The following is a 23,456-nucleotide window of genomic DNA, read 5'->3' as shown; positions in this document are numbered from 1 at the left end:
TACACAGTGATTTTCTTTCTCTCTTTTCAGTTTTTTTTCTGAAAGTCCATTTTGTCTGTAGCAGTTATAGCTACACCTATTCACTTTTGATTTCCATTTGCATGGAATAGTTTTCTTTCACTTTCAGTCAGTATGTGTCTTTACCAGTCACGTGTGTTTCTCACAAGCACTTTATTGTTAGAGCTTATTGTCTTTATAAAAGAAATTTATTAAACCAACTTATAACTTAATTGTGGAATCTTGTCTATTAACATACAAGGCAATTATTAATTTTTTTGTCAGGTAGAGTTAGACAGTGAGAGAGAAAACAGAGAGAAAGGGCTTCCTTCCAATGGTTCACCCCCCAAATTGCTGCCATGGCCAGCACGCTGCGCTGATCTGAAGCCAGGAGCCAGGTGCTTCCTCCAGGTCTCCCATGCGGATGCAGGGCCCAAGCACTTGGGGCATCCTCCACTGCCTTCCCGGGCCACAACAGAGAGCTGGACTGGAAGAGGAGCAACCGGGACTAGAACCCGGCGCCCTAATCAGGACTAGAACCCAGGTGCTGGCGCCACAGGCTGAGGATTAGCCTAGTGAGCCGCGGCGGGGCCGGCCCATACAAGGTAATTATTTTAAATGGTGGTTTGGTCGTAGCATTTTTTTTTAAACTTTTATTTAATGAATATAAATTTCCAAAGTACAGCTTATGGATTACAATGGCTTTCCCCCCATAACATCCCTCCCACCTGCAACCCTCCCCTTTCCCACTCCCTCTCCCCTTCCATTCACATCAAGATTCATTTTCGATTCTCTTTATATACAGAAGATCAGTTTAGCATACATTAAGTAAAGATTTCAACAGTTTGCTCCCACACAGAAACATAAAGTGAAAAATACTGTTTGAGTACAAGTTATAGCATTAAATCACAATGTACACTAAGGACAAAGATTCTACATGAGGAGTAAGTGCACAGTGACTCCTGTTGTTGACTTAACAAATTGACACTCTTGTTTATGGCATCATTAATCAACCTAGGCTCTTGTCATGAGCTGCCAAGGAAGAAATTTTTTTTTTTTTATTAAGCTTTGTTCATTTTTATTCAAAAAATGTACATGATGAAGTAAATCTCAGTTTCTGTGAGTAGTATATCCTTAAGTGTCAATTATAATTCTGGTTAGGTGGTGATGATTTCCTTCTGCCTTGGTTTGTCCTAAGTCCTTATTTCTTTTTCACGTATGAAAGGTAGCTTCAGTGGGCGAGTATTCTGGGTTGGCGTTTTTTTGTTTTTTGTTTTTGTTTGTTTGTTTGTTTGTTTGTTTTCAGAACTTGGACTGCATGTTTCCACTCAATGCTGGCTAGTAACGTTGCTATTGAAAACCCCACCATCAATTCAATGCAGTTTCCTTTAAAAGTGACCTGGTACTTTTCTCTTGCAAATTTGAAAATTTTTTCTTTATGCTATACTTTTGAAAGTTTAACTATAATATGCCCTGGTGAGATTCTTTTCTGATCACACCTATTTAGAATCCTATGATTTTCCTCATTTGGCTAAGCATATCTTTTTTCTGAATTGGGGATTTTTTAGTGATTATTTAATTGAATTGGTTTTTGAAGTCACTCCTTTTATCTATTCCTTTGAAAATTTTTAAAATTTGACTTTTGGTTCATTTGATGATACTCCACGTATCACAAAGGTTGATTTTAGTCTTTTAAATTTTTTATCCTGCTTTTTGATCCCACTGAGATATATCAAAAGGCCTATTTTCAAGTTCAGATACACTTTCTTCTGCTTGATCTAGTCAGTTGTTAGAGCTTTCAGCTGTGTTTTTATTGGCCTTACCGGATTCATTATCTCTAGTATTTCTGTATAGTTGTTTTTCAAAATCTCCATCTCTTAGTTGAGTTATCATTCATATCATACATTATTTCCTAATTTCCTTTAATGATTTATATTCTCTGGGATAAATATAATGGAAATATATATTAGCAGATAGATAATGGAACAATCTTAAGAATTCAGACTTTTTTGATATATGAATTTTATTTCTTTTTTTTAACTTTTATTTAATGAATATAAATTTCCAAAGTACGATTTATGGATTACAATGGCTTCCCCCCCATACCGTCCCTCCCCACAACAACCCTCCCCTTTCCCACTCCCTCTCCCCTTCCATTTACATAAAGATTCATTTTCGATTATCTTAATATACAGAAGATCAGCTTAGTATACCTTAAGTAAGGATTTCAACAGTTTGCTCCCACACAGAAACATAAAGTGAAAAATAATAGATGATTTTTTTAAATGATGATGAAATCAGAGCAGACCTATTGTCATGTTTAATCCCAGTGAGAGTCAAGTTGGGAGTTGATAATTTCTTTTCTTTTTTTTTTTTTTTTTTTTTTACAGAGGATCAGTTTAGTATGCATTAAGTAAAGATTTCAACAGTTTGCACCCCCATAGAAACACAAAGTGAAATATATTGTTTGAGTACTCGTTATAGCATTAAATCTCAATGCAAGCACATTAAGGACAGAGATCCTACATAAGGAGTAAGAGCACAGTGACTCCTGTTGTTGACTTTACCAATTGACACTCCTGTCTATGGCATCAGTAATCTCCCTATGCTCCAGTCATGTGTTTCCAAGGCTATGGAAGCCCTCTGAGTTCTCCGACTCTTATCTTGTTTAGACAAGGTCATATTCAAAGTGGAGGTTCTCTCTTCCCTTCAGAGAAAGATACCTCCTTCTTTGAAGACCTGTTCTTTCCACTGGGATCTCACTCACAGAGATCTTTTGCCAGAGTGTCTTGGCTTTCCATGCCTGAAATACTCTCATGGGCTTTTCAGCCAGATCCGAATGCCTTTAGGGCTGATTCTGAGGCCAGAGTGCTCTTTAGGACATCTGCCATTCTATGAGTCTGCTGAGTATCTCACTTCCCATGTTGGATCACTCTCCCCTTTATTTATTCTATCAGTTAGTGTTAGCAGGTACTAGACTTGTTTATGTGCTCCCTTTGACTCTTAGTCCTTTCATTATGATCAATTGTGAACTGAAATTGATCACTTGGAATAGTGAGATGGCATTGGTACATGCCACCTTGATGGGATTGAATTGGAATCCCCTGGTATGTTTCTAACTCTACCATTTGGGGCAAGTCAGCTTGAGCATGCCCCAAATTATACATCTCTTCCCTCTCTTATTCCCACTCTTATGTTTAACAGGGATCACATTTCAGTTAATTTTCAACACTTAAGAATAACTGTGTATTAATTACAGAATTAAACCAGTCATATTAAGTAGAACAGACAAAAAAACTACTAAGAGGGATAATGTATTAAGTTGTTCATTAACAGTCAGGGCTATGCTGATCAAGTCACTGTTTCCCATAGTGTCCATTTCACTTCAGGAGGTTTCCTTTTTGGTGTTCAGTCAGTTGTCACCGATCAGGGAGAACATATGGTATTTGTCCCTTTGGGACTGGCTTATTTCACTCAGCATGATGTGTTCCAGATTCCTCCATTTTGTTGCAAATGACTGGATTTCGTTGTTTCTTACTGCGGTATAGTATTCTAAAGAGTACATATCCCATAATTTCTTTATCCAGTCTACCGTTGATGGGCATTTAGGTTGGTTCCAGTCTTCAATATTGTGAATTGAGCTGCAATAAACATTAGGGTGCGGTCTGCTTTTTTGTTTGCCAATTTAATTTCCTTTGTGTAAATTCCAAGGTTGGGATGGCTGGGTCGAACGGTAGGGTTATCTTCAGGTTTCTGAGGAATCTCCAGACTGACTTCCATAGTGGCTTTACCAGTTTGCATTCCCACCAACAGTGGGTTAGTGTCCCTTTTTCCCCACATCCTCGCCAGCATCTGTTGTTGGTAGATTTCTGCATGTGAGCCATTCTAACAGGGGTGAGGTGAAACCTCATTGTGGTTTTGATTTGCATTTCCCTGATTGCTAATGACCTTGAACATTTTGTCATGTGTCTGTTGGCCATTTGGATTTCCTCTTTTGAAAAATGTCTCTTGAGGTCCTTGGCCCATCTCTTAAGTGGGTTGTTGGTTTTGTTTTTGTGGAGTTCTTGATCTCTTTGTAGATTCTGGTTATTAACCCTTTATCTGTTGCATAGTTTGCAAATATTTTTTCCCATTCTGTCGGTTGTCTCTTCACTCTCCTGACTGTTTCTTTTGCAGTACAGAAACTTCTCAATTTGATGCAATCCCAATAGTTGATTTTGGCTTTGACTGCCTGTGCCTCCCGGGTCTTTTTCAGAAATTCTTTGCCTGTGCCAATATCTTGAAGGGTTTCTCCAATGTCCTCTAGTAACTTGATGGTGTCAGGTCGTAGATTTAGGTCTTTAATCCATGTTGAGTGGATTTTTGTGTAAGTTGTAAGGTAGGGGTCTTGCTTCATGATTCTGCAAGTTTAAATCCAATTTTCCCAGCACCATTTATTGAATAGACTGTCCTTGCTCCAGGAATTAGTTTTAGATCCTTGATCAAATATAAGTTGGCTGTAGATGTTTGGGTGGATTTCTGGTGTTTCAATTCTGTTCCATTGGTCTATCCATCTGTTTCTGTACCAGTACCATGCTGTTTTGATTACAACTGCCCTGTAGTATGTCCTGAAATCTGGTATTGTGATGCGTCCGGCTTTGTTTTTGTTGTACAAGATGGCTTTAGCTATTCGAGGTCTCTTGTGCCTCCATATAAATTTCAGCACCATTTTTTCCAGATCTGAGAAGAAGGTCTTCGGTATCTTGATTGGTATTGCATTGAATTTATAAATTGCTTTTGGGAGAATGGACATTTTGATGATATTGATTCTTCCAATCCATGAGCATGGAAGATTTTTCCATTTCTTGGTATCCTCTTCTATTTCTTTCTTTAAGGTTTTGTAATTTTCATCGTAGAGATCTTTAACGTCCTTGGTTACATTTATTCCAAGGTATTTGAATGTTTTTGTAGCTATTGTGAATGGGATTGATCTTAGAAGTTCTTCCTCAGCCATGGCATTGTCTGTGTATACAAAGGCTGTTGATTTTTGTGCATTGATTTTATATCCTGCTACTTTGCCAAAATCTTCTATGAGTTCCAATAGTCTCTTAGTAGAGTTCTTTGGGTCCCCTAAATACAGAATCATGTCATCTGCAAAGAGGGATAGTTTGAGTTCTTCCTTCCCAATTTGTATCCCTTTAATTTCTTTTTCTTGCCTAATAGCTCTGGCTAGAACCTCCAGAACTATATTGAATAGCAGTGGTGAGATTGGACATCCCTGTCTGGTACCAGAGCTCAGTGGAAATGCTTCCAACTTTTCCCCATTCAATAGGATGTTGGCTGTGGGTTTTTCATAGATTGCTTTGATTGTATTGAGGAATGTTCCTTCCAAACCCAGTTTGCTTAGAGTTTTCATCATGAACGGGTGTTGTATTTTATCAAATGCTTTCTCTGCATCTATTGAGATAATCATATGGTTTTTCTTCTGCAGTCTGTTAATGTGGTGTATCACATTGATTGTCTTGCGCACATTAAACCATCCCTGCATACCAGGGATAAATCTCACTTGGTCTGGGTGGATGATCTTTCTGATGTGTTGTTGCATTCTATTGGCGAGAATTTTATTGAGGATTTTTGCATCTATGTTCATCAGGGATATTGGTCTGTAATTCTCTTTCAGTGCTGCATCTTTTTCCGGCTTAGGAATTAAGGTGATGCTGGCTTCATAGAAAGAATTTGGGAGGATTCCCTCTTCTTCGATTGTTCTGAATAGTTTGAGAAGAATTGGAGTTAGTTCTTCTTTAAATGTCTGGTAGAATTCAGCAGTGAATCCATCTGGTCCTGGGCTTTTCTTTGTTGGGAGGGCCTTTATTACTGTTTCAATTTCTGTCTCACTTATGGGTCTGTTTAGGTTTTCGATGTATTCCTGGTTCAATTTAGGTAGGTTGCATGTGTCCAGGAATCTATCCATTTCTGATAGGTTTCCCTGTTTGCTGGCATACAAGTCCTTGTAGTAATTTCTGATGATTCTTTTTATTTCTGTGGTGTCTGTTGTTACATTTCCTTTTTCATCTCTGATTTTATTGATTTGGGTCTTTTCTCATCTTTTTTTAGTTAATTGGGCCAATGGGGTGTCAATTTTGTTTATTTTTTCAAAAAACCAGCTACTCGTTTGGCTGATTTTTTGTAATGTTTTTCTTGATTCAATCCTGTTGATTTCTTCTCTGATTTTAATTATTTCTCTTCTCCTACTAGATTTGGGTCTGGTTTGCTGTAGGTTTTCTAGATCCTTGAGGTGAATTGAAAGCTCATCTATTTGGTGCCTTTCCAATTTCTTGATGTAGGCACCTACTGATATAAACTTTCCTCTTAACACTGCTTTTGCTGCGTCCCATAAGTTTTGGTATGTTGTGCTGTTATCCTCATTTACTTCCAGAAAGTTTTTGATTTCTCTTTTGATTTCTTCTATGACCCATTGTTCATTCAGGAGCATGTTGTTCAATCTCCATGTGTTTGCGTATGCTCTAGGGATTCCTGAGTTGCTAATTTCCAACTTCATTCCTTTATGGTCTGAGAAGCTGTATCATATGATTCTAATTCTTTTGAATTTGCTGAGACTTGCTTTATGGCCTAGTATGTGGTCAATCCTAGAGTACGTTCCATGTACTGCTGAGAAGAATGTAAAATCTTTAGCTGTAGGATTGAAAGTTCTGTATATATCTGTTAGATCCATTTGGGCTATAGTGTCATTTAAATCTACTGTATCCTTGTTGATCTTCTGTCCTATTGATCTGTCTATTTCTGAGAGTGGAGTATTGAAGTCCCCCAGTACTATTGTATTGGGGTCTAAGTCTCCCTTTAAGTCCCTTAGCAAACCTTTTAAATAAACCGGTGCCCTGTAGTTAGGTGCATATACATTGATAATTGTTATATCTTCCTGTTGAATTGATCCCTTAATCATTATGTAGAGTCCCTCTTTGTCTCTCTTAACAGTTTTTGTAGTAAAGTTTATGTTGTCTGATATTAAGATGGCTACACCCGCTCTTTTTTCATTTCTGTTGGCATGGTATATCTTTTTCCAGCCTTTCACTTTCAGTCTGTATGGATCTTTGTTGGAAAGATGTGTTTCTTGTAAGCAGCAAATAGATGGGTTTTGTTCCTTAACCCAATCAGCCAATCGGTGTCTTTTAACTGGACAGTTCAGGCCATTCACGTTCAATGTGACTAATGATAAGTGGTAACTTTGCCCTGCCATTTGCCAAAGATAAGTTCTAATATATGCTTTGAATTCCCTGTGATCTTTTGCTTTGAGGTTTCCTTCCTTGGTTTCCTTCCTTTACCTTCTTTCATATTGATGACCGTGATTCTTTGTTTCTGTGTGTAACACATCTTTAAGCATCTTTTGCAGGGCTGGACGAGTGGCAACAAATTCTTTCAATTTCTGTTTGCTATGAAAAGTCTTTATTTCACCTTCATTCACAAATGATAGCTTTGCAGGATATAATATTCTGGGCTGGCAGTTTTTCTCTCTTAGTACCTGGGCTATATCTCACCATTCCCTCCTAGCTTGTAGAGTTTCTGATGAGAAGTCAGCTGTGAGTCTGATTGGAGATCCTCTGAGAGTAATCTGACGTTTCTCTCTTGCATATTTTAGGATCTTTTCTTTATGTTTCACTGTGGAGAGTTTAATTACAACGTGTCATGGTGAGGATCTCTTTTGGTCGTGTTTATTAGGGGTTCTGTGAGCTTCCTGTACTAGGATTTCTCTGTCCTTCTCCAAACCTGGGAAATTTTCTGCTAATATCTCACTAAAAAGGCCTTCTAATCCTTTCTCCCTCTCCATGCCTTCAGGAACTCCTAGAACCTGAATGTTGGGTTTTTTAATAGTATCCTGAAGATTCCCGACAATATGTTTTAGATTTCTAATTTCCTCTTCTTTTCTTTGATCTGACTGTATCCTTTCCTGTTCTCTGTCTTCTAAGTCCGATATTCTCTCTTCTGCTTCACCCATTCTGTTTGTAAGGCTCTCTATTGTGTTCTTCATTTGATCTATTGAATTCTTCACTTCAGTCACTATCCCAGTTTCCTGTTGTACTAGTTGTTTCGTTTCATTTTGATTCCTCCTTAATATTTCATTTTCACGAGAGAGATTTTCTATCTTGTCCATTAAGGATTTCTGTAGTTCAAGAATTTGTTTTTAAGAACTTCTTAATGTTCTTATCAATTTTTTGAGATCTGCTTCTTGCATTTCTTCTATGTCATCATCTTCATAATCTTGAATTGGAGTGTCTTTTTCATTTGAGGGCGTCATGGTGACTTCCTTGTTTTTATTACCTTGGTTTTTGCGTTTGTTATTTGGCATATTGGAGATATTTGGTTTCTTCACTGTGGTGCTTTTTCTTGTTATACTATGACTCTAGATTAAGTGGACTATCTGTTTTTGATGGAGCCTTAGGGCTTGAGATGGGTGTGGCCTGAGTGCTCTGTTTGGTGTGCCAAAGGTGACACTCCCAGGTTAGGCATGGTAAACCTCTCTCTCTCTCTCTTTCTTTTTTTTTTTTTGATTCAAAAGGGAAGTTATTCTGCACAGCTGAACGAAGTTGGAGGTAGTTAGCAGGCAAATGATATACCCACAGGAGCCAGAGATCAGAAGCTCTTTCCCAAGGACCACACAGGGAATCTGTTCGGCCCTCAGAGTGGGCTCAAATTCTCCTTCAGTCTCCCACTGGGTTGCCAAAGTTACGGAATTGTAGCGTCTCTGGAGAGTGCTCACGTGAATTCTGTGAGTTCTCTCCCCCACCGTCTCTTTTTTCACAGTCTCAGTTCAGTAGCACCACAAATTTACTAGGTCCTAATCTGTTAATTCACTCTGCCCAGAGTCAGGTTTTTCTGCTAGGCTCAGGGCCAGTGCAGACCTGAGGTCGCTCTGCTTATGACGTATGTCCAAGATGGCGCCTGCTCTTTGTCTTGCTCGCCCTTGAGAGGTGAGCAGAGAGAGAAAAACCCATGTCCGTACCAGTCACCTTTTTTTTTTTTTCTCTCTCTCTCTCTCTTCCAGTTAGCCTGGTGAACTTCCCCCCCCCCGGGGGTCGTTCCCTCTAGTCTCCTCTCTCCGCTTGCCTGCTGGTGTCTCGGGCTATTGAGGTTCGGCTCACCTCGCGTTTCAGCGCTGGTGTGTTGAGTCTGCCGCTGGTGTCCCGAACTGTGGGCTCCCACGCTCTCCACGCAGGTCCGCTGTAAATCATGCGTTCCGGAAGAGTTTCTTCTGCTGTTTCCTCCCCTACTCTTCCTTGAACCTGCAGTATCTCCACTTTTATTAAACTTCTCTCCCCGGACTATCAGTGTGCTCCCTTCCTATTCCGCCATCTTGCCTCGACAGCTCGAATTTTATTTCTTTTGGATACCTACTTGAAAATATGATTGCTGATCTATATAAAGAGGTGAGAGTGTAGAACAAAGAAAAGTAACTCTTGCACACCGTTATTGGGCGTATACAGCCTGTTGTATGCAAATCAGAGAATCATTAAAATTAAAAATGTCACTTCCATATTATCTCATAATTCTAGAGGAGAAATTCAATGCCAAAGTTCCAGAAGACTCAATGTCAAGTGAAGTCCTGCTTACTGATTCATTGATGGCCCATCTTTTCCCTGTATCCTCACAAGGCTGGAAAAGGCAGAGAGCTCTCCAGGAACTGTTATAAGAACACAAATTCCTTTCATGGGTACTCCATCCTCATGACCTGATACCCCTCCCCATACTAATACCCTCACATTTGGGGCTAGGATTTCAACAGATAAAGTTGGAGGGGGTATACGTATTTGGTCTATAGTGTCTTTAAAGTTTCCTCCTAGTAACTTTCTAACTACTGATCCTCATTTTGCTCCTTGGCTACAAATTCCCCGCTCTCTGTGCTGTATTCTAATTTAAGATCAAATTTCTCACCATCATCATCGTCTTCCACCATGATAAAGGTTGCCTTCCTGTGAATGTTTTCTTCAGCATTTGAATTAGTAAAGACATGGATCTTCAATTCGCTATAGTCTGATTCCAATACTAATACATTAAAATGATATCACTAAAAGCAGGTATACCAATACTCTATTCAGAGTTATTTTCAAAGATTTTTAAACTCTCATTAGTTAGAAAATTAACCAGTTGTACTTGATATAACCACCTTTGAATAAACTCTCAATATCTGTGCCTGGTATCTTCACCATTACATCCTTGTTATCCTTTGCACCAAATGATGTTATCTTTCAACTTATTTTGGGGAAGAGATAGTTCAGTTCTTTCCAGAATTCTTTTCTTGAACAGTAATTGATTATTGAATACTACTCTTATGTGTAAGGCAACAAGTACATATGTGTAATATAAGGATGGGAAAGAAATTTAAACTGTTCTCATATGCTCCACACCATCCCAGTTTTTTTTTTCCAGAATTTTTCATTCCTCATGAAAGGAAATGACAGAAATTTACAAATGCATTCTAAATCATGGTGTTTGGGGGCAGTTTTAAATGAGTGTGACGATTACATTTGCTTTAGGCTATATGCAGTACTCAGTCATTTCATGGTGATTGCCTGAAGATAATTTGGTATGATCATTTGAACAACTCTCAACATAAAACTAAGGTGGTAGGAAAGACAGATGTGGAAATAAGCTTCTTGTATTCATTTACTATTGGATAAGAGAAAAGAATACCAAGGAGTTTTGTTATGTTTGAGCGTTTCTTGCTTCAATTTTTACCACTTTCAGACAGAGTGGCAACTATGCATTTTATTGAACGTATGCTTTCAATTTCCACTGCCTAAATATTTATAATTCATCCTTTGCTGACATTCTCCTGTTTACTTTTGGAATAATTTTTTCTTCAATTTTTGGGGATTAATCTGATATGGTCACTAAGTATGAACTCTAATGTTGATAGAACCCCATAAACATATAATATGTGTTCATGTTAGCTTAAAAATGAGATTACAGAAAAGACAATGGTAGGTATTCTTTAGAATCTATTTTTATGTGCCTTAAATGTGAAAAAGAATTATGTTCTTGCATGCATAATTACACAAGCTATAGTAACATTGTTTGAGTTTTCCTTATGATAGTAAGACAAGATGTATAATGATGTAGTTATTATTTTAAAAAAAGTAAAGTACATGCTAACTGATCTTCTGTATATAAAGAGAATTGAAAATGAATCCTCATGTGAATGGAAGGGGAGAGGGAATGGGAAAGGGGAGGGTTGCGGGTGGGAGGGACGTTATGGGGGGGAAGCCATGTAATCCATATTCTGTACTTTGGAAATTTATATTCATTAAATAAAAGTTTAAAAAAAAAGTAAAGTACCAATTTGGCAAGAACTGTCGTACATCAAATGTAACACCAGTGTGTAGGCCTTATTTCTAATATTATTTCCTAGGGATGGGTCTCCTTTGCACTACTTTTTCTAGGGTAAATCTGTGTATTTCTTCCTTGAAAGAAAAATTATGACATTAAAATTAGGCAGTTCAACAAAAATAATATGTGAATACTTCAAAAACTCCATGGATAGACAGAATTAAGAGATTATTATATGTTGGTGAAAAATTCTGTAATTATTGTTCAGGTTTTTTTCATAATATCCATCTTCCAAGGATTTTTTTGAAGACCTCTTATATACCTGGAACACTACGGAATTTTCTTCTAAAGTTCATTCTTAAGTATGATGTGAAATCTACTGTTATTTATAACTTTCATTGGGCAATCGACTATGTGCTGCATTAAATGACAAATACATTGCCATGATTAAAATTAAAATAGCAAAGAACTATAAAGGACAGATATTTAGATAGATTCATTCTTTCTTTTTGATATCATGGTCACATATGTGGTGAATATCTCTCTCACTTGTTCCTTTAATACACAAATTCAAATGCACATCTATATTCATCTACATGATATTTATATACTCACAAAACTTAAACAAATATATAAATATTACTCAATGGCTTTTTCCTTTTTTTTTTTTTTTTTTTTTTTTTTGACAGGCAGAGTGGACAGTGAGAGAGAGAGACAGAGAGAAAGGTCTTCCTTTGCCGTTGGTTCACCCTCCAATGGCCACTGTGGCCGGCGCACCGCGTTGATCCGATGGCAGGAGCCAGGTGCTTCTCCTGGTCTCCCATGGGGTGCAGGGCCCAAGCACTTGGGCCATCCTCCACTGCACTCCCTAGCCACAGCAGAGAGCTGGCCTGGAAGAGGGGCAACCGGGACAGAATCCGGCGCCCCGACCGGGACTAGAAACCGGTGTGACGGCGCCGCAAGGCGGAGGATTAGCCTAGTGAGCCGCGGCGCCGGCGGCTTTTTCCTTTTTATACAGTAGACCTCTGAGGTCTTATAAAATTTGTTTTTAAAGTATATTTCATGTAAATAATAATATTAATTAGCTTTACTTACAGGTGATTTTAATCTTTAAATCATCCAGATTATGTTTCAGTCAACATCTACATGCATATACTATTTTGCAATTTTTACTGGCAAATTAATGTGAGATGATGCTATGAATTGTTGTGCAAATGTAATGCCACTTTAGATAACAAAATACTATTTAAAGATAATTGTCTTAAAGTTTTTGTTTTTGCCTTTAATTGTGTTTGGTGTTTGTCATTTGTTAAATTATTACAGATAGCTATTTTGAAATCTAGTACTAAGAAATACTTCATTGTTAGGTTGGAAAATAAGCAGAAAGTTAATGTTTCAAAGTAACTAAGAAACACAAAAAATTTTGTGATTTATAAATAAATAAATAAGTAAGTTGAATATTCTGCGGCAGGATGCAATACTACCATGTATTCCTTTACTTCAGGTTCTGAATGAACAGTGGGCTCTGGAAGCAGTAAAAATAGTTTTGCAGTATTGATAATGTTGGCAAGAATAGTCATCTCTTCAGGATTCAATGATTTCCCTTGGATTATTGCATGTACAACCTGAAGTTGAGGCTCCTAAGGGGCTAAATAGCTTTACATATGAGCGTTAAGCCCAAGCTGCAAGACAGGAAGCATCAATTCTAAGATGTTTTTTATACTCCTCAATATGGCTTCTGAGAGAATAGCTCTTTAAAACTATGTCTTGTGTCTTCTGGGTTTCTTTCCCGTTGCTGCCCTCCTCTAAGCCACCAGGAACTCATGGTACATAGTAAAGTAAACAAATTAGATATTTATAAGTTAATGTTAGTATAAATGGTTTGTACACTTCAATGTAGGCTATTTTTTTTTTTTTTTTGACAGGCAGAGTGGACAGTGAGAGAGAGAGATAAAGAAAAAGGTCTTCCTTTTCTGTTGGTTCACCCCCCAGTGGCCGCTGCGGCCGGCGCACCGCGCTGATCCGAAGGCAGGAGCCAGGTGCTTATCCTGGTCTCCCATCGGGTGCAGGGCCCAAGGACTTGGGCCATCCTCCACTGTACTCCCGGTCCACAACAGAGAGCTGGACTGGAAGAGGAGCAACCGGGACAGAATCTGGCGCCCTGACCGGGACTAGAACCCAGTGTGCCGGAGCCGCAGGAGGAGGATTAGCCTATTGAGCCACGGCGCCAGCCCAATATAGGCTATTTAAGGGATAGAATGAATTTACTGGATCACTGTAGGTGATTACAAGTTAATAACTATCTTAACTTCTTATTTTGTCTTTAAGATTTTCAATTTTTCATTTAATTTTGAAAAATACAGTGAAAAGGCTGATATCTGAAGAAGGCATAACTTTTCAAATACACTATAGATGTAAATCTGTAACTGTATATTCCTTTTATATCAAAACTACGAATGAAGTAAGTCATTTTTTCATTCAAATATCATAAAGTCTTACATTAGCAGTCCTTGTGAATTATTAAAAAGCATGTTATAGTATCCAAAGCACAAGAAATAATGAAAGCAGAGCTAAAGAATTTTGAGAGTGCAACACATTATAGTTATTAAAATATGAAAGATCTCATTTTTAAATGAAATAAGCTAGTCACAGAAAAACAAGTACTATATGATCTCACCTATATATGGCATCTAATAACATTGATCTTATAGAAATTTGTGGTAAAATGGTGGTTACTGAAAGCTGGGAAATTATGTAAGAAGGGAAATGTTAATTAATTAATACTAATAGTTGGATATGGGTAAGAAGTCTTCATGTTCTGTTGCACAATAGGGTGATTATAGATAACCGTAATATACTGTCTATTTTTCAAAAAAGGAAAAAAGCTTAGAGGAAAGGGTTTTAAATATTTTTACCACAAAGAAATAATAAATATTTGAGGACAGATATATTTATCCTTATTGGTCATTGCACAATTTACATGTCAAATATCACCATGGTATCCTAAGAATATGTACAATGTTTGCTGGTCAATTAAAAGCTTTTTAAGAATATTTATTTATTCATTTGTATTCATTTGTTTATTTATTATTTTCTTATTTCAAAAAGGATAGTGATGGACACAGAAGGAGAGAGAGAGTGGGAGAGAGGGAGATCTGTCATTAGTTCACTCTTCAAAGGCCCACAACAGCCAAGGCTGGTTCAAGCTGAAGCCAGGAACCTAGAATTCCGTCTGGGTCTCCTTCAGGGACTTACATACTTGTCTGTTACTTGCTGCTGGAAGATGGATTGGAAATAGAGCATTCAGGACTCAAATGGCACTCTGATATAGGATGCCAGCATCGTAAGTGGCAGCTGAACCCTAGTAATCAACATTTAAGGAAACTGCTTAAAGTATGTTGGCATATTTGGAAGGAAGAGTGGGCAATGAGATTGAAAATACAGCTAGAGATATGTCAGAGAACTGAAATTTCCTTCTATACAATGAGTCCCTGATATTTTAAGGAGGAGAAATCTTGCTCATATTCATAGTTTATATAAATATAACTTCTGATTACAGAGGGAGAATAGATTTAAAGTAGGAAAATAACTGTAGATAAGTCAAGTTCAGAGGTTATTTTATAAATCCAGCTCAAGTTGGCAATGCATTAATTGATCAATTTTTCAAGAGATGAAGAGAAACAGTTGGCTTTGAAAGCCCTTACTGGGATAGATTAATACTATTTACTTTTCAATAGTGAAATACCAGATCATTAAGCACTTCTTAAAACATATGTTCCCATTAAAGCTTTAAAAGTGTTTTCTTTTCTAATTATCAGATATTCATGGGTCTTGTAGATGCCATTTGTTGTCTTTGTTTTTTTTTTAAGATATAGAACAAGAGAGAGACACAGACAGACACACAGAAATTCAGAGAGCATTCCCATCAGCTGGTTTCTCTCCAAATGTCTGCAGCCACTAGGACTGGGCAGGGCCAAAGCAGAGTCAATTTAGGGAGCCAGGAACTCAATCTAGGTCTCTCAAGTGGGTGGCAGAAACTCAATTACTTAAGTCTTGATCGCTGATTCCTAGGGTATGCAATAGCAGGGAACTAGATTAAGGAGTCAGTGTTGGATATGGAACTTAGGTATTCCAATATAGGGAGTGGGCATTTTAACTGACATCTCATCCACTAAAGCTAAAAAGTATGTGCCTGCAGCTTACTTTTTTTATTATTTTTGGTCTATAAATATGAATTAAAATCCAAAAATCATTTTGTTATCTAGGAAAGGCCTTATTTTCTTTAAATACATTTCTGATACAACTGTAGCCATTCTACTTCAAAATGCCAAAATCATATTATTGAAAATGTTTTAGGTGAAATGTATTGTGACTGATATCTTGGTTATTAGATTCCAGATGCATATAGAATTGACATACAGCAGAAAATAATCAGGTGACTTAATTGAGAGCAGCATTCAAGGTTCTCAAACGTCATCTCTTCAATTGGAAAAAGCTTGTTCACTGCCAGCACCTTAGATATTTGATGACAGTTAACACACACTAGTTGAGAATACTGGTAAACAATAATTTTCTTATACAGTATAAAAGTTATAATGCTAGACTTATTGGTTCTTTCCCTGAAGAAACAAATAGCATGATTGTTAAATTTGCAATTCAATAACATTTAAATTTTGGCCAATGAAATAGCAGCCTGGAATTTTATAACATTGTGGAAAAATCTTTAGAATAATCCAGTGACAATAAAAATACATGGAACTACAGCATTTTTCTATCTTATACATAAATAGACCTAATATGAACAAATGTTATAGTTGTAACATAAATCAGGATTTATTTTTAATAGTAATTCTGAGGCCATCTATTAAAATTATATTAGCAGAACTAAAACTTGAAATGTTGGTAATGTTTAGAGATGAACTAGCAAGATTATAACTCCGGCATATTAAAATTTTCCTGACAACAAGATGCTTTTTAATTTTTTAGGAAAATACCAATAAATATAATTGAACACACTGGAAGAGCATGATCTGTATGAGCACCTTCATTCTGCAAACTTAGGTTGTGATGTAGCCTTATTCCAAGTAGTCTCCTCTATCATCTAAAAAAGGTGTTCATTTTCATCATTCATTGATATCATTTTTATTAACTCCCCTACATTAGTTTAAAATAGTATTTTAATACCAAATACGGTGATATTGTAATATCCAAAAGAGATAACAGACCACTAATGATACTATTAAGCTATGTTTATCTTCCTGACCATAGATTTCTGTAATGAGGAATAGAAATACAATTGTACCTCTTAAATATAAGGAATATTCAACAATAAATGATAGTAGAAATTGTTATCTGTGTATGGTTCAATGCTTTTGGCTGGAATAACACAAAATAATGACTCAAATGTTCTTATACAACAAAGACATTTCTTATTTTATCAATGTGTTAAGTCCAAAAGTAAAATATAATCTTGACATTGTGTGTTCAGTGGCTTGTTGGTGCAATCAATTAGGGGTCTGATTTCTCAGCCCCTCGATTCTGCAGAGCTTTTCTGAGATGCTTACATGGTTACCTACTCATGATTAGACTATCATTACTAATGGCAGGTAGGCTGAATTCTTCCTGCTTTTTTGCCAACCAAGAACGAAAACAAGGGAGAGGATCTTTGTTTCTTGTCCAAATTTTTGAGTATTCTTTATAATCTGGGCCTACTCATGTTACATTTTGAACATCAACAGTCACCTGGGGAATTGGCTTAAACTAATTGACATCTGTTTCAGGACTTGGAGAGGATGATTCTGAGTTACAGAGGAAATACTGATGACTGAAAAATTAGTTTCTGCTATGAAGAATCCGAAACTAGTGGGCAGATAGTCAACCAACACCATGGCATATCCTGCCAACACCAATCTAGTCTCAGAAACACTGTGAAATGCAGAAAGAAGAAATCTTGACTAGAAAAAAAAATGCCTTGGAAACATTTCTAAAGTAATTTTAAGGCCAATATTTATTGTTTTATAAGTTATAGAGTTATCTGAAGTACAAACTCAGTTATATTTTCTTATAGAAATTAGTCCAATATTTAGAAGAAGTCAAGAGAGATATCCATATGTACATATAATTAAAGCATTTGTATTCATTACTGTATTCATTAGAGGAATTCAGATATAGAAATTTTAGTTAAACTTTCTGTTATCATTATAAAAATCAATTGTAACATGAAATATGTATATATGAAGTATTTACCATATGACTGATATATCCTTAATGATTTTCATGAATATAATTCCTTAATGTGATTAGTTTTTCCATCTACTTATAAGAAGGAAATAAAAACAAAGCAAAGCAGCAAAGTCTTATGTGGTGGAATGAGAAGGCCATGCCAAGATGGCCTCTGGCAAGTGAGTGTCAGTTACTCAGTAATGGCTTAGGAACCCACCTGGCAAAGGAGCCTGCCTGGCAACAGGCAGTGATTGGTTAGGGCATAAAGTGCCCCTTGACTGGATTGGCTGCCTCAGCTATATAAGCTACTGTACCAACTGAAATTAATGAGTCTGGAGGCTGCTCACTTCTGGTGTGGTTTCACCCGACTCCCAGAGTCTGTGTGGTGACTCCCTGCCTCTTGCCCCTACCACACTCCTCCTCCTCTTAGAACGAATCCACAGCAACAATCTTAGATGACATGGTTGGAGAATTGCATGGTTGGAGAGTTGCATTTGAAATATGTCAATATGATTCCAGTGTTGATATTAACCCATATGAAACTGCTAGTTAATGCCAACTTTTTCAGTTATCTTTTGGAGCATCTCAAATGAATCAAAATGCTCAAGATAGTCACATAAAATTGGATATTGTGTATGCACACACAGGACCTACAAGGACATGTTGAACTAAAGTATGTGTGATTGTGGGTGACTTTGTTTTTTGCTTCTTGCATTTTTCAGTTTACCATAATGCACTTACTGAGTTTAGAAGAATAAAGCTTCTTTTAAAAACTTATAAAGAGATTATCAAGATAATCAAGGACAGTGAGTGATGTCATTTTTAAATTTTGTTTCGCTATTATACTGATTTATAAATATTTTTTCTCAAAAAGTAGCAGCGGAGCACATGTTAATGTGACTTATGCACATTTTGGTTAACTTCATTATTGTACAGACTATGACATTTTACTGAATTCAGGCTTAAGAGTTCATATAGAAATTTGTCATCATTCCAAGGGCTTGGAATTAAAATTCTGTTGTTGCAAGTACTACAACCACAGTGAAAGCAACAACCAGAAACATATACTCTAACGAAGCATATTAATCTTTCAAAGATACATAATATTGAAACACAGATAGCTATTTAATAATAGAGTTTAAAACCATAGTGTTGTGCTCTGGTGTTCATTCATTCACTTACATATGCATCCATACATATATTCACCTACAAGAGTGGTAGTGAGCAGGCATCTATGCAAATAGCTGTCAACAATATGGACTGGAAATTTAGGAAACAGATATCCAGAGTTAACAGAGAAATGGTTTGTGGAGCAGGTGGAAGAGAATTTACAGTTTATGGCTTACGGAAATACTGGATAGATTTGAGAAGTTTTAACAATTAAAGAAAAAAACATAAACAGTAATATGAACAGTAAACAACTGCAAATAAAGTTTTAAAAATAGGAAGCAGACTGGTATGACTCAAGATTTTCTTTCTCACCATCTACAGTTTCATGTTTACAAATAGGCAAGTAATGCAATGTGTTGCTATTATGATTTTAGTATAACATTTGCAGTACTACTCAAAATTATGAGGCTCCAGTGACATACCAAAAATTGTTTCAGACATGTCACATTTATTTTCTTCAAAGTGGACTTGAAAACAACACTAAGGAAGGGTGTTGTATCCTCATTTGAGAAATGAATACCCTAAGGCTTGGAGTAAATAACATTCCCAAACAATCAAGGGAGCCAGAACTTCATTGCTTGTCCTACCTCAAAACAAGAATAGTGCTTGTTCAGCAAGAATCTTCACATCAGTTCTTCACATCTTATTTACTTAATTTCTTTTTTTTTCCCCACAGGTATAGTTGTAGACAGTGAGAGAGAGAGAGAGGTCTTCCTTCCGTTGGTTCACTCCCCAAATGGCCACCACGGCCGGAACTGCGCCAATCCGAAGCCAGGAGCTAGGTGCTTCCCATGCGTGTGCAGGGGCCCAAGCCCTTAAGCCATCCTCCACTGCCTTCCCCGGCCACAGCAGAGAGCTAGCCTGGAAGAAGGGCAACCAGGACTAGAATCTGGTGCCCATATGGGATGCCAGCACCACAGGCGGAGGATTAACCAAGTGAGCCGCAGTGCCAGCCCCATTTACTTAATTTCAAGAGTCTTGTTAACTGGTTTTGTAATAGATAGATTCTGTTCTCTTTTAGCAATCAGAAAATATTATAGTTAAATGTTTGATATGCAAAATATAAAGTGAAACATGACTTAAGCTGAATTATTTAAGAGTATGGTATTTCCTTAAGCTAAATAAAATTTAAGAGTTTTAAATCAGTTTTAATTCTATCTTCAAACTGAATTTTCAAAATGGAATCTAAACTGAAAATGAAATTTAGATGTATCATATTTCTTACTCAATTAGTACAGGAACAGATGTTGTGTGTAGAATTAAGCCCCACTTGGGAGACCCACATCCCATATCTATTGCCTGGTTCCAGTCCCAGGTACTGTGCATTTCAGATCCAGTTCACTGTTAATATACTTGGGAGGTGGTGAGTGATGGTTCAGGCCACCCACTTAGGAGACCCAGATGAATTTCGTGGCTCCAGGTTTCAGCCTGTTCAAGCTCCAGGTGTTGCTGACATTTAAGGAGTGCATCAACAGATAGAAGATATCTCTCTGTCTTTCTCTGTCTCTGTCTCTCTTTTTCTCATTCGACTTAGTGCAAAAGTTCCTCATTAACAAGTTGTGAACACTGATTTTTTTCTAATTTAGATGTTAAAATGCAATTGTTGAAAGTAATATGGAAAGACATCAATGAGTGCAGAGTAAATACATAAAAATTAATATTGAACTCAAAGATAAACCAGTGGAGCTTTTTAATATTGACATTGTACAATATAAACTATTAGAAATATAATTGAAATTATAGTTTTGATTTATAGAGTGTTTATTCACAGTCAATAATTTAGATGTAACAAAGATGATTTCAGAAGCCATTCATTCAAGACTGTGATGTAGTTTGCTGTCCATTTTTTTTTTTTTTCTTGCAATTCCCATGATTTAAAGCTCTCAAAACTCTTGGGCAGGGTCTGGTGCCATGGCAGTAGGTTAAGCCTCCACCTGCAGCGCCAGCATCCCTCATGGGTGTTGGTTCCAGTCCTGGCTGCTCCATTTCAAATCCAGCTCCCTGCTAATAATGGCCTGGGAAAGCAGTGGAAGATGGTTCAAGTGCTTTGGCCTTTTTCCCGTGCAGGGGACCCAGAGGAAGCTCCTGGCTCCTTGGCTTTGGATCTGCCCAGCTTCAGCTGTTGTGGCCATCTGTGGAGTAAACCAGCAATGGAAGACCTCTGTCTGTCTGTCTGACTTCTTTCTGTCTGTAACTTAGTTTCTCAAATAATTAAATAAATAAACAAAAACAGAAGAAAAAGAGAAAAAGAAAAAAATCTTGTGGGCTTACTTTGAACCTTCAAAAAATGGCAACGGATTCATGAATATATTGTTTAAGCACATAAAATAAGAACACAACTCCTTTTTTTCTATTACAAAAACCACATGAAGAACTCACTTGCAAAAATTAAAAAGGAAGGAAGGAATGAAGAAAGAAAAGAAAAAAGAAGAAATGAAACCCCCCCCCCCTTCTTAGGCTTGAAGGCAATGCTCATTTTACTTTCAATTTTCTAGATTGAAATACACATAACAGAGATGAGGTATAGTAAATGCATTTAAGTCAAAGTGATGGAATCAAAATAAATAAGGAAAAGTGAGAGAGAGGCAACTCCTTTTTTCTCAATAAATCCTTTCTGGGGAAAGCAGGTAAGGTCTTTAAATCCATTACCTTTGGAATGTAAATAGGTAGCCCTGAGGACAAACACTTGTAAATCTCCCCAGGCATCTCTGTCATTAACTTCCAAGGCTTTCTTCCCTTTTTTTAATTCATTTTTTTTTTAAAGATTTATTTACTTATGTGAAAGGCAAAGTGATAGAAAGGCAGAGGCAGAGAGAGAGAGAGAAACCTGAAACTTGAAGCTCCTTCCTGGTCTCCCAGGCATGTTCAGGGGCCCAAAGAATAACAAATATTTGTTAATTTTAGAAAAATATGCCTATCCAAGATCCTACATTTGCTTTACAGATACTCCAATTAGGAGCAATCATATTTTAAGTTGAACTATGGACTTTTTTATTTGTTCTTACAATTTTTTGGTCAGTGAAGGATACTGGCTAACTGATTTTTATTTTATTAAAGATCCATGAATGAGAATGATCCTTTTTGTTCCTTCTCACTTAGGTATTTTTCATATGATTCATAACCCCTGGCAAATACTTAATCATTCAATATTTTGCTTTCTGTTATCTTATTTTCTTGTTTTTTTTTATAGATGAAAAATGGGTATGTGTAATGCACAGTTATTGAATGCAAAATTGATATGAAAATGTGTGCCTATTTTCTGCCTACTCAGTTATTTATCTAGTGGTAGGAATTCTTGTTTTGTTGGATTAATGCTGTCTCTCAGATACATGCATTGGGAGTATTTTTCTGCAAGCTTGTTGCTTTTCAAAATTCCATTGAAAGTTGTTTATAACATCTCTACATCTATTTTAAAAAGCCAACCCCAAGGGTGCAAAGATTTGCATTTAAAAGAAATTTTATACTTTCTTGAAGGTAAGTATAAGCATAAATGTATGAATTAAAGGCAGGAAATTATTAAAGAGCAAGATATGCAAATGGTTAAATTAATTATTGTGAAATACCATCTCATGGTAAAAATTTCTGTTCATCAAAATAAATTATAATGAAACTGAGAAGAATCTTCAGATTACAAGATATTGTAATTAACAAACAGCTAGATTAGTGTCAGAATAAATGAAAATAAGACAAAAGAAATGTTCTGTAGAAGGCAAGGAAAAATTAGAAACAGACACTTATTCTGAAATATATGATTGACATTGAATTGATTGTATTACTAAGTATGTGATTTTTCCTTTTCTTAAATAGTACTGTGAAAACACATTAATTTCAAGTGAATGCGTCGAATGTGCATCCCACACCACTGATTTTGATTGGGCTCTTTAAGTTGCTTGGCCAATAGTATGGGCCTGTACCAGCTTTATGTGATTTATGAGCAAACAAATGTTTGCCAGTTCTCTTACATTTTTCTCTTCTATAAGAAAAGGATATTCTAGATAGGAACTATTCTATCATACTGTATCCTGGAATGAAGAAAATATTTGCAGCATACCTCCAGGAGGCAACCCACAGAATGACACGGTAGGGTAGAGCCTGGAACAGAGCCAGATTCAAATCAGAATTGACCTTGCAGAGCAATAGTGTTCGCTCTTGTAAGTTGCTGAGGTTTTGAGGGTTGTTTTTCATGATCTGTTACAGAAAGGCTGATTAACACGTGACCCATAAATATGAAAATGCGATCCAAACTTTGGAAGTCATTAATGCATTTAAAAATTATCATTTATTTCACAATGCTGTGTTTGAAACAATATAAAATGCTAATACCAACTTTTGAAAAGTTGTAAAGTATAATACACATTTATGTAAACATTTTGGAAAGTAAAGTATTAAAATATTGATCAATCGTGAATGTGCTCATAAGCAAAGGATCAGCAATCTGTTTCCAGGTGTTCACCTTGGAAAAGTATTTATGTGGTTGGGTGTTAGGAGAGAAATAAAATGCCATTAAACTTCTCTTTTTTCAGAAAGCATCTGTTTCCCTAAAATTTTGATGTAACTATAATAGTAGCAATTAACAAAAACATTCTGTAATATGACATTAATATTTCCTCATTTTATTTCCTGTCTTTTAATCTCTTAAGTATTTTGAGTATCGACAGTGTGGCCAATAGTATGGGTGTGTACCAGCTTTATGTGATTTATGAGCAAACAGATGTTTGCCAGTTCTCTTACATTTCTTCTCTTCTATA

Source organism: Oryctolagus cuniculus, chromosome 6 (genome assembly GCF_051225735.1).
Source record: "Oryctolagus cuniculus isolate XC-2025 breed Fujian yellow rabbit chromosome 6, ASM5122573v1, whole genome shotgun sequence".
Taxonomy (NCBI): Eukaryota; Metazoa; Chordata; class Mammalia; order Lagomorpha; family Leporidae; genus Oryctolagus; species Oryctolagus cuniculus.
The sequence above is the reverse complement of the archived record's forward strand: the minus strand, read 5'-3'. Positions refer to the sequence as shown.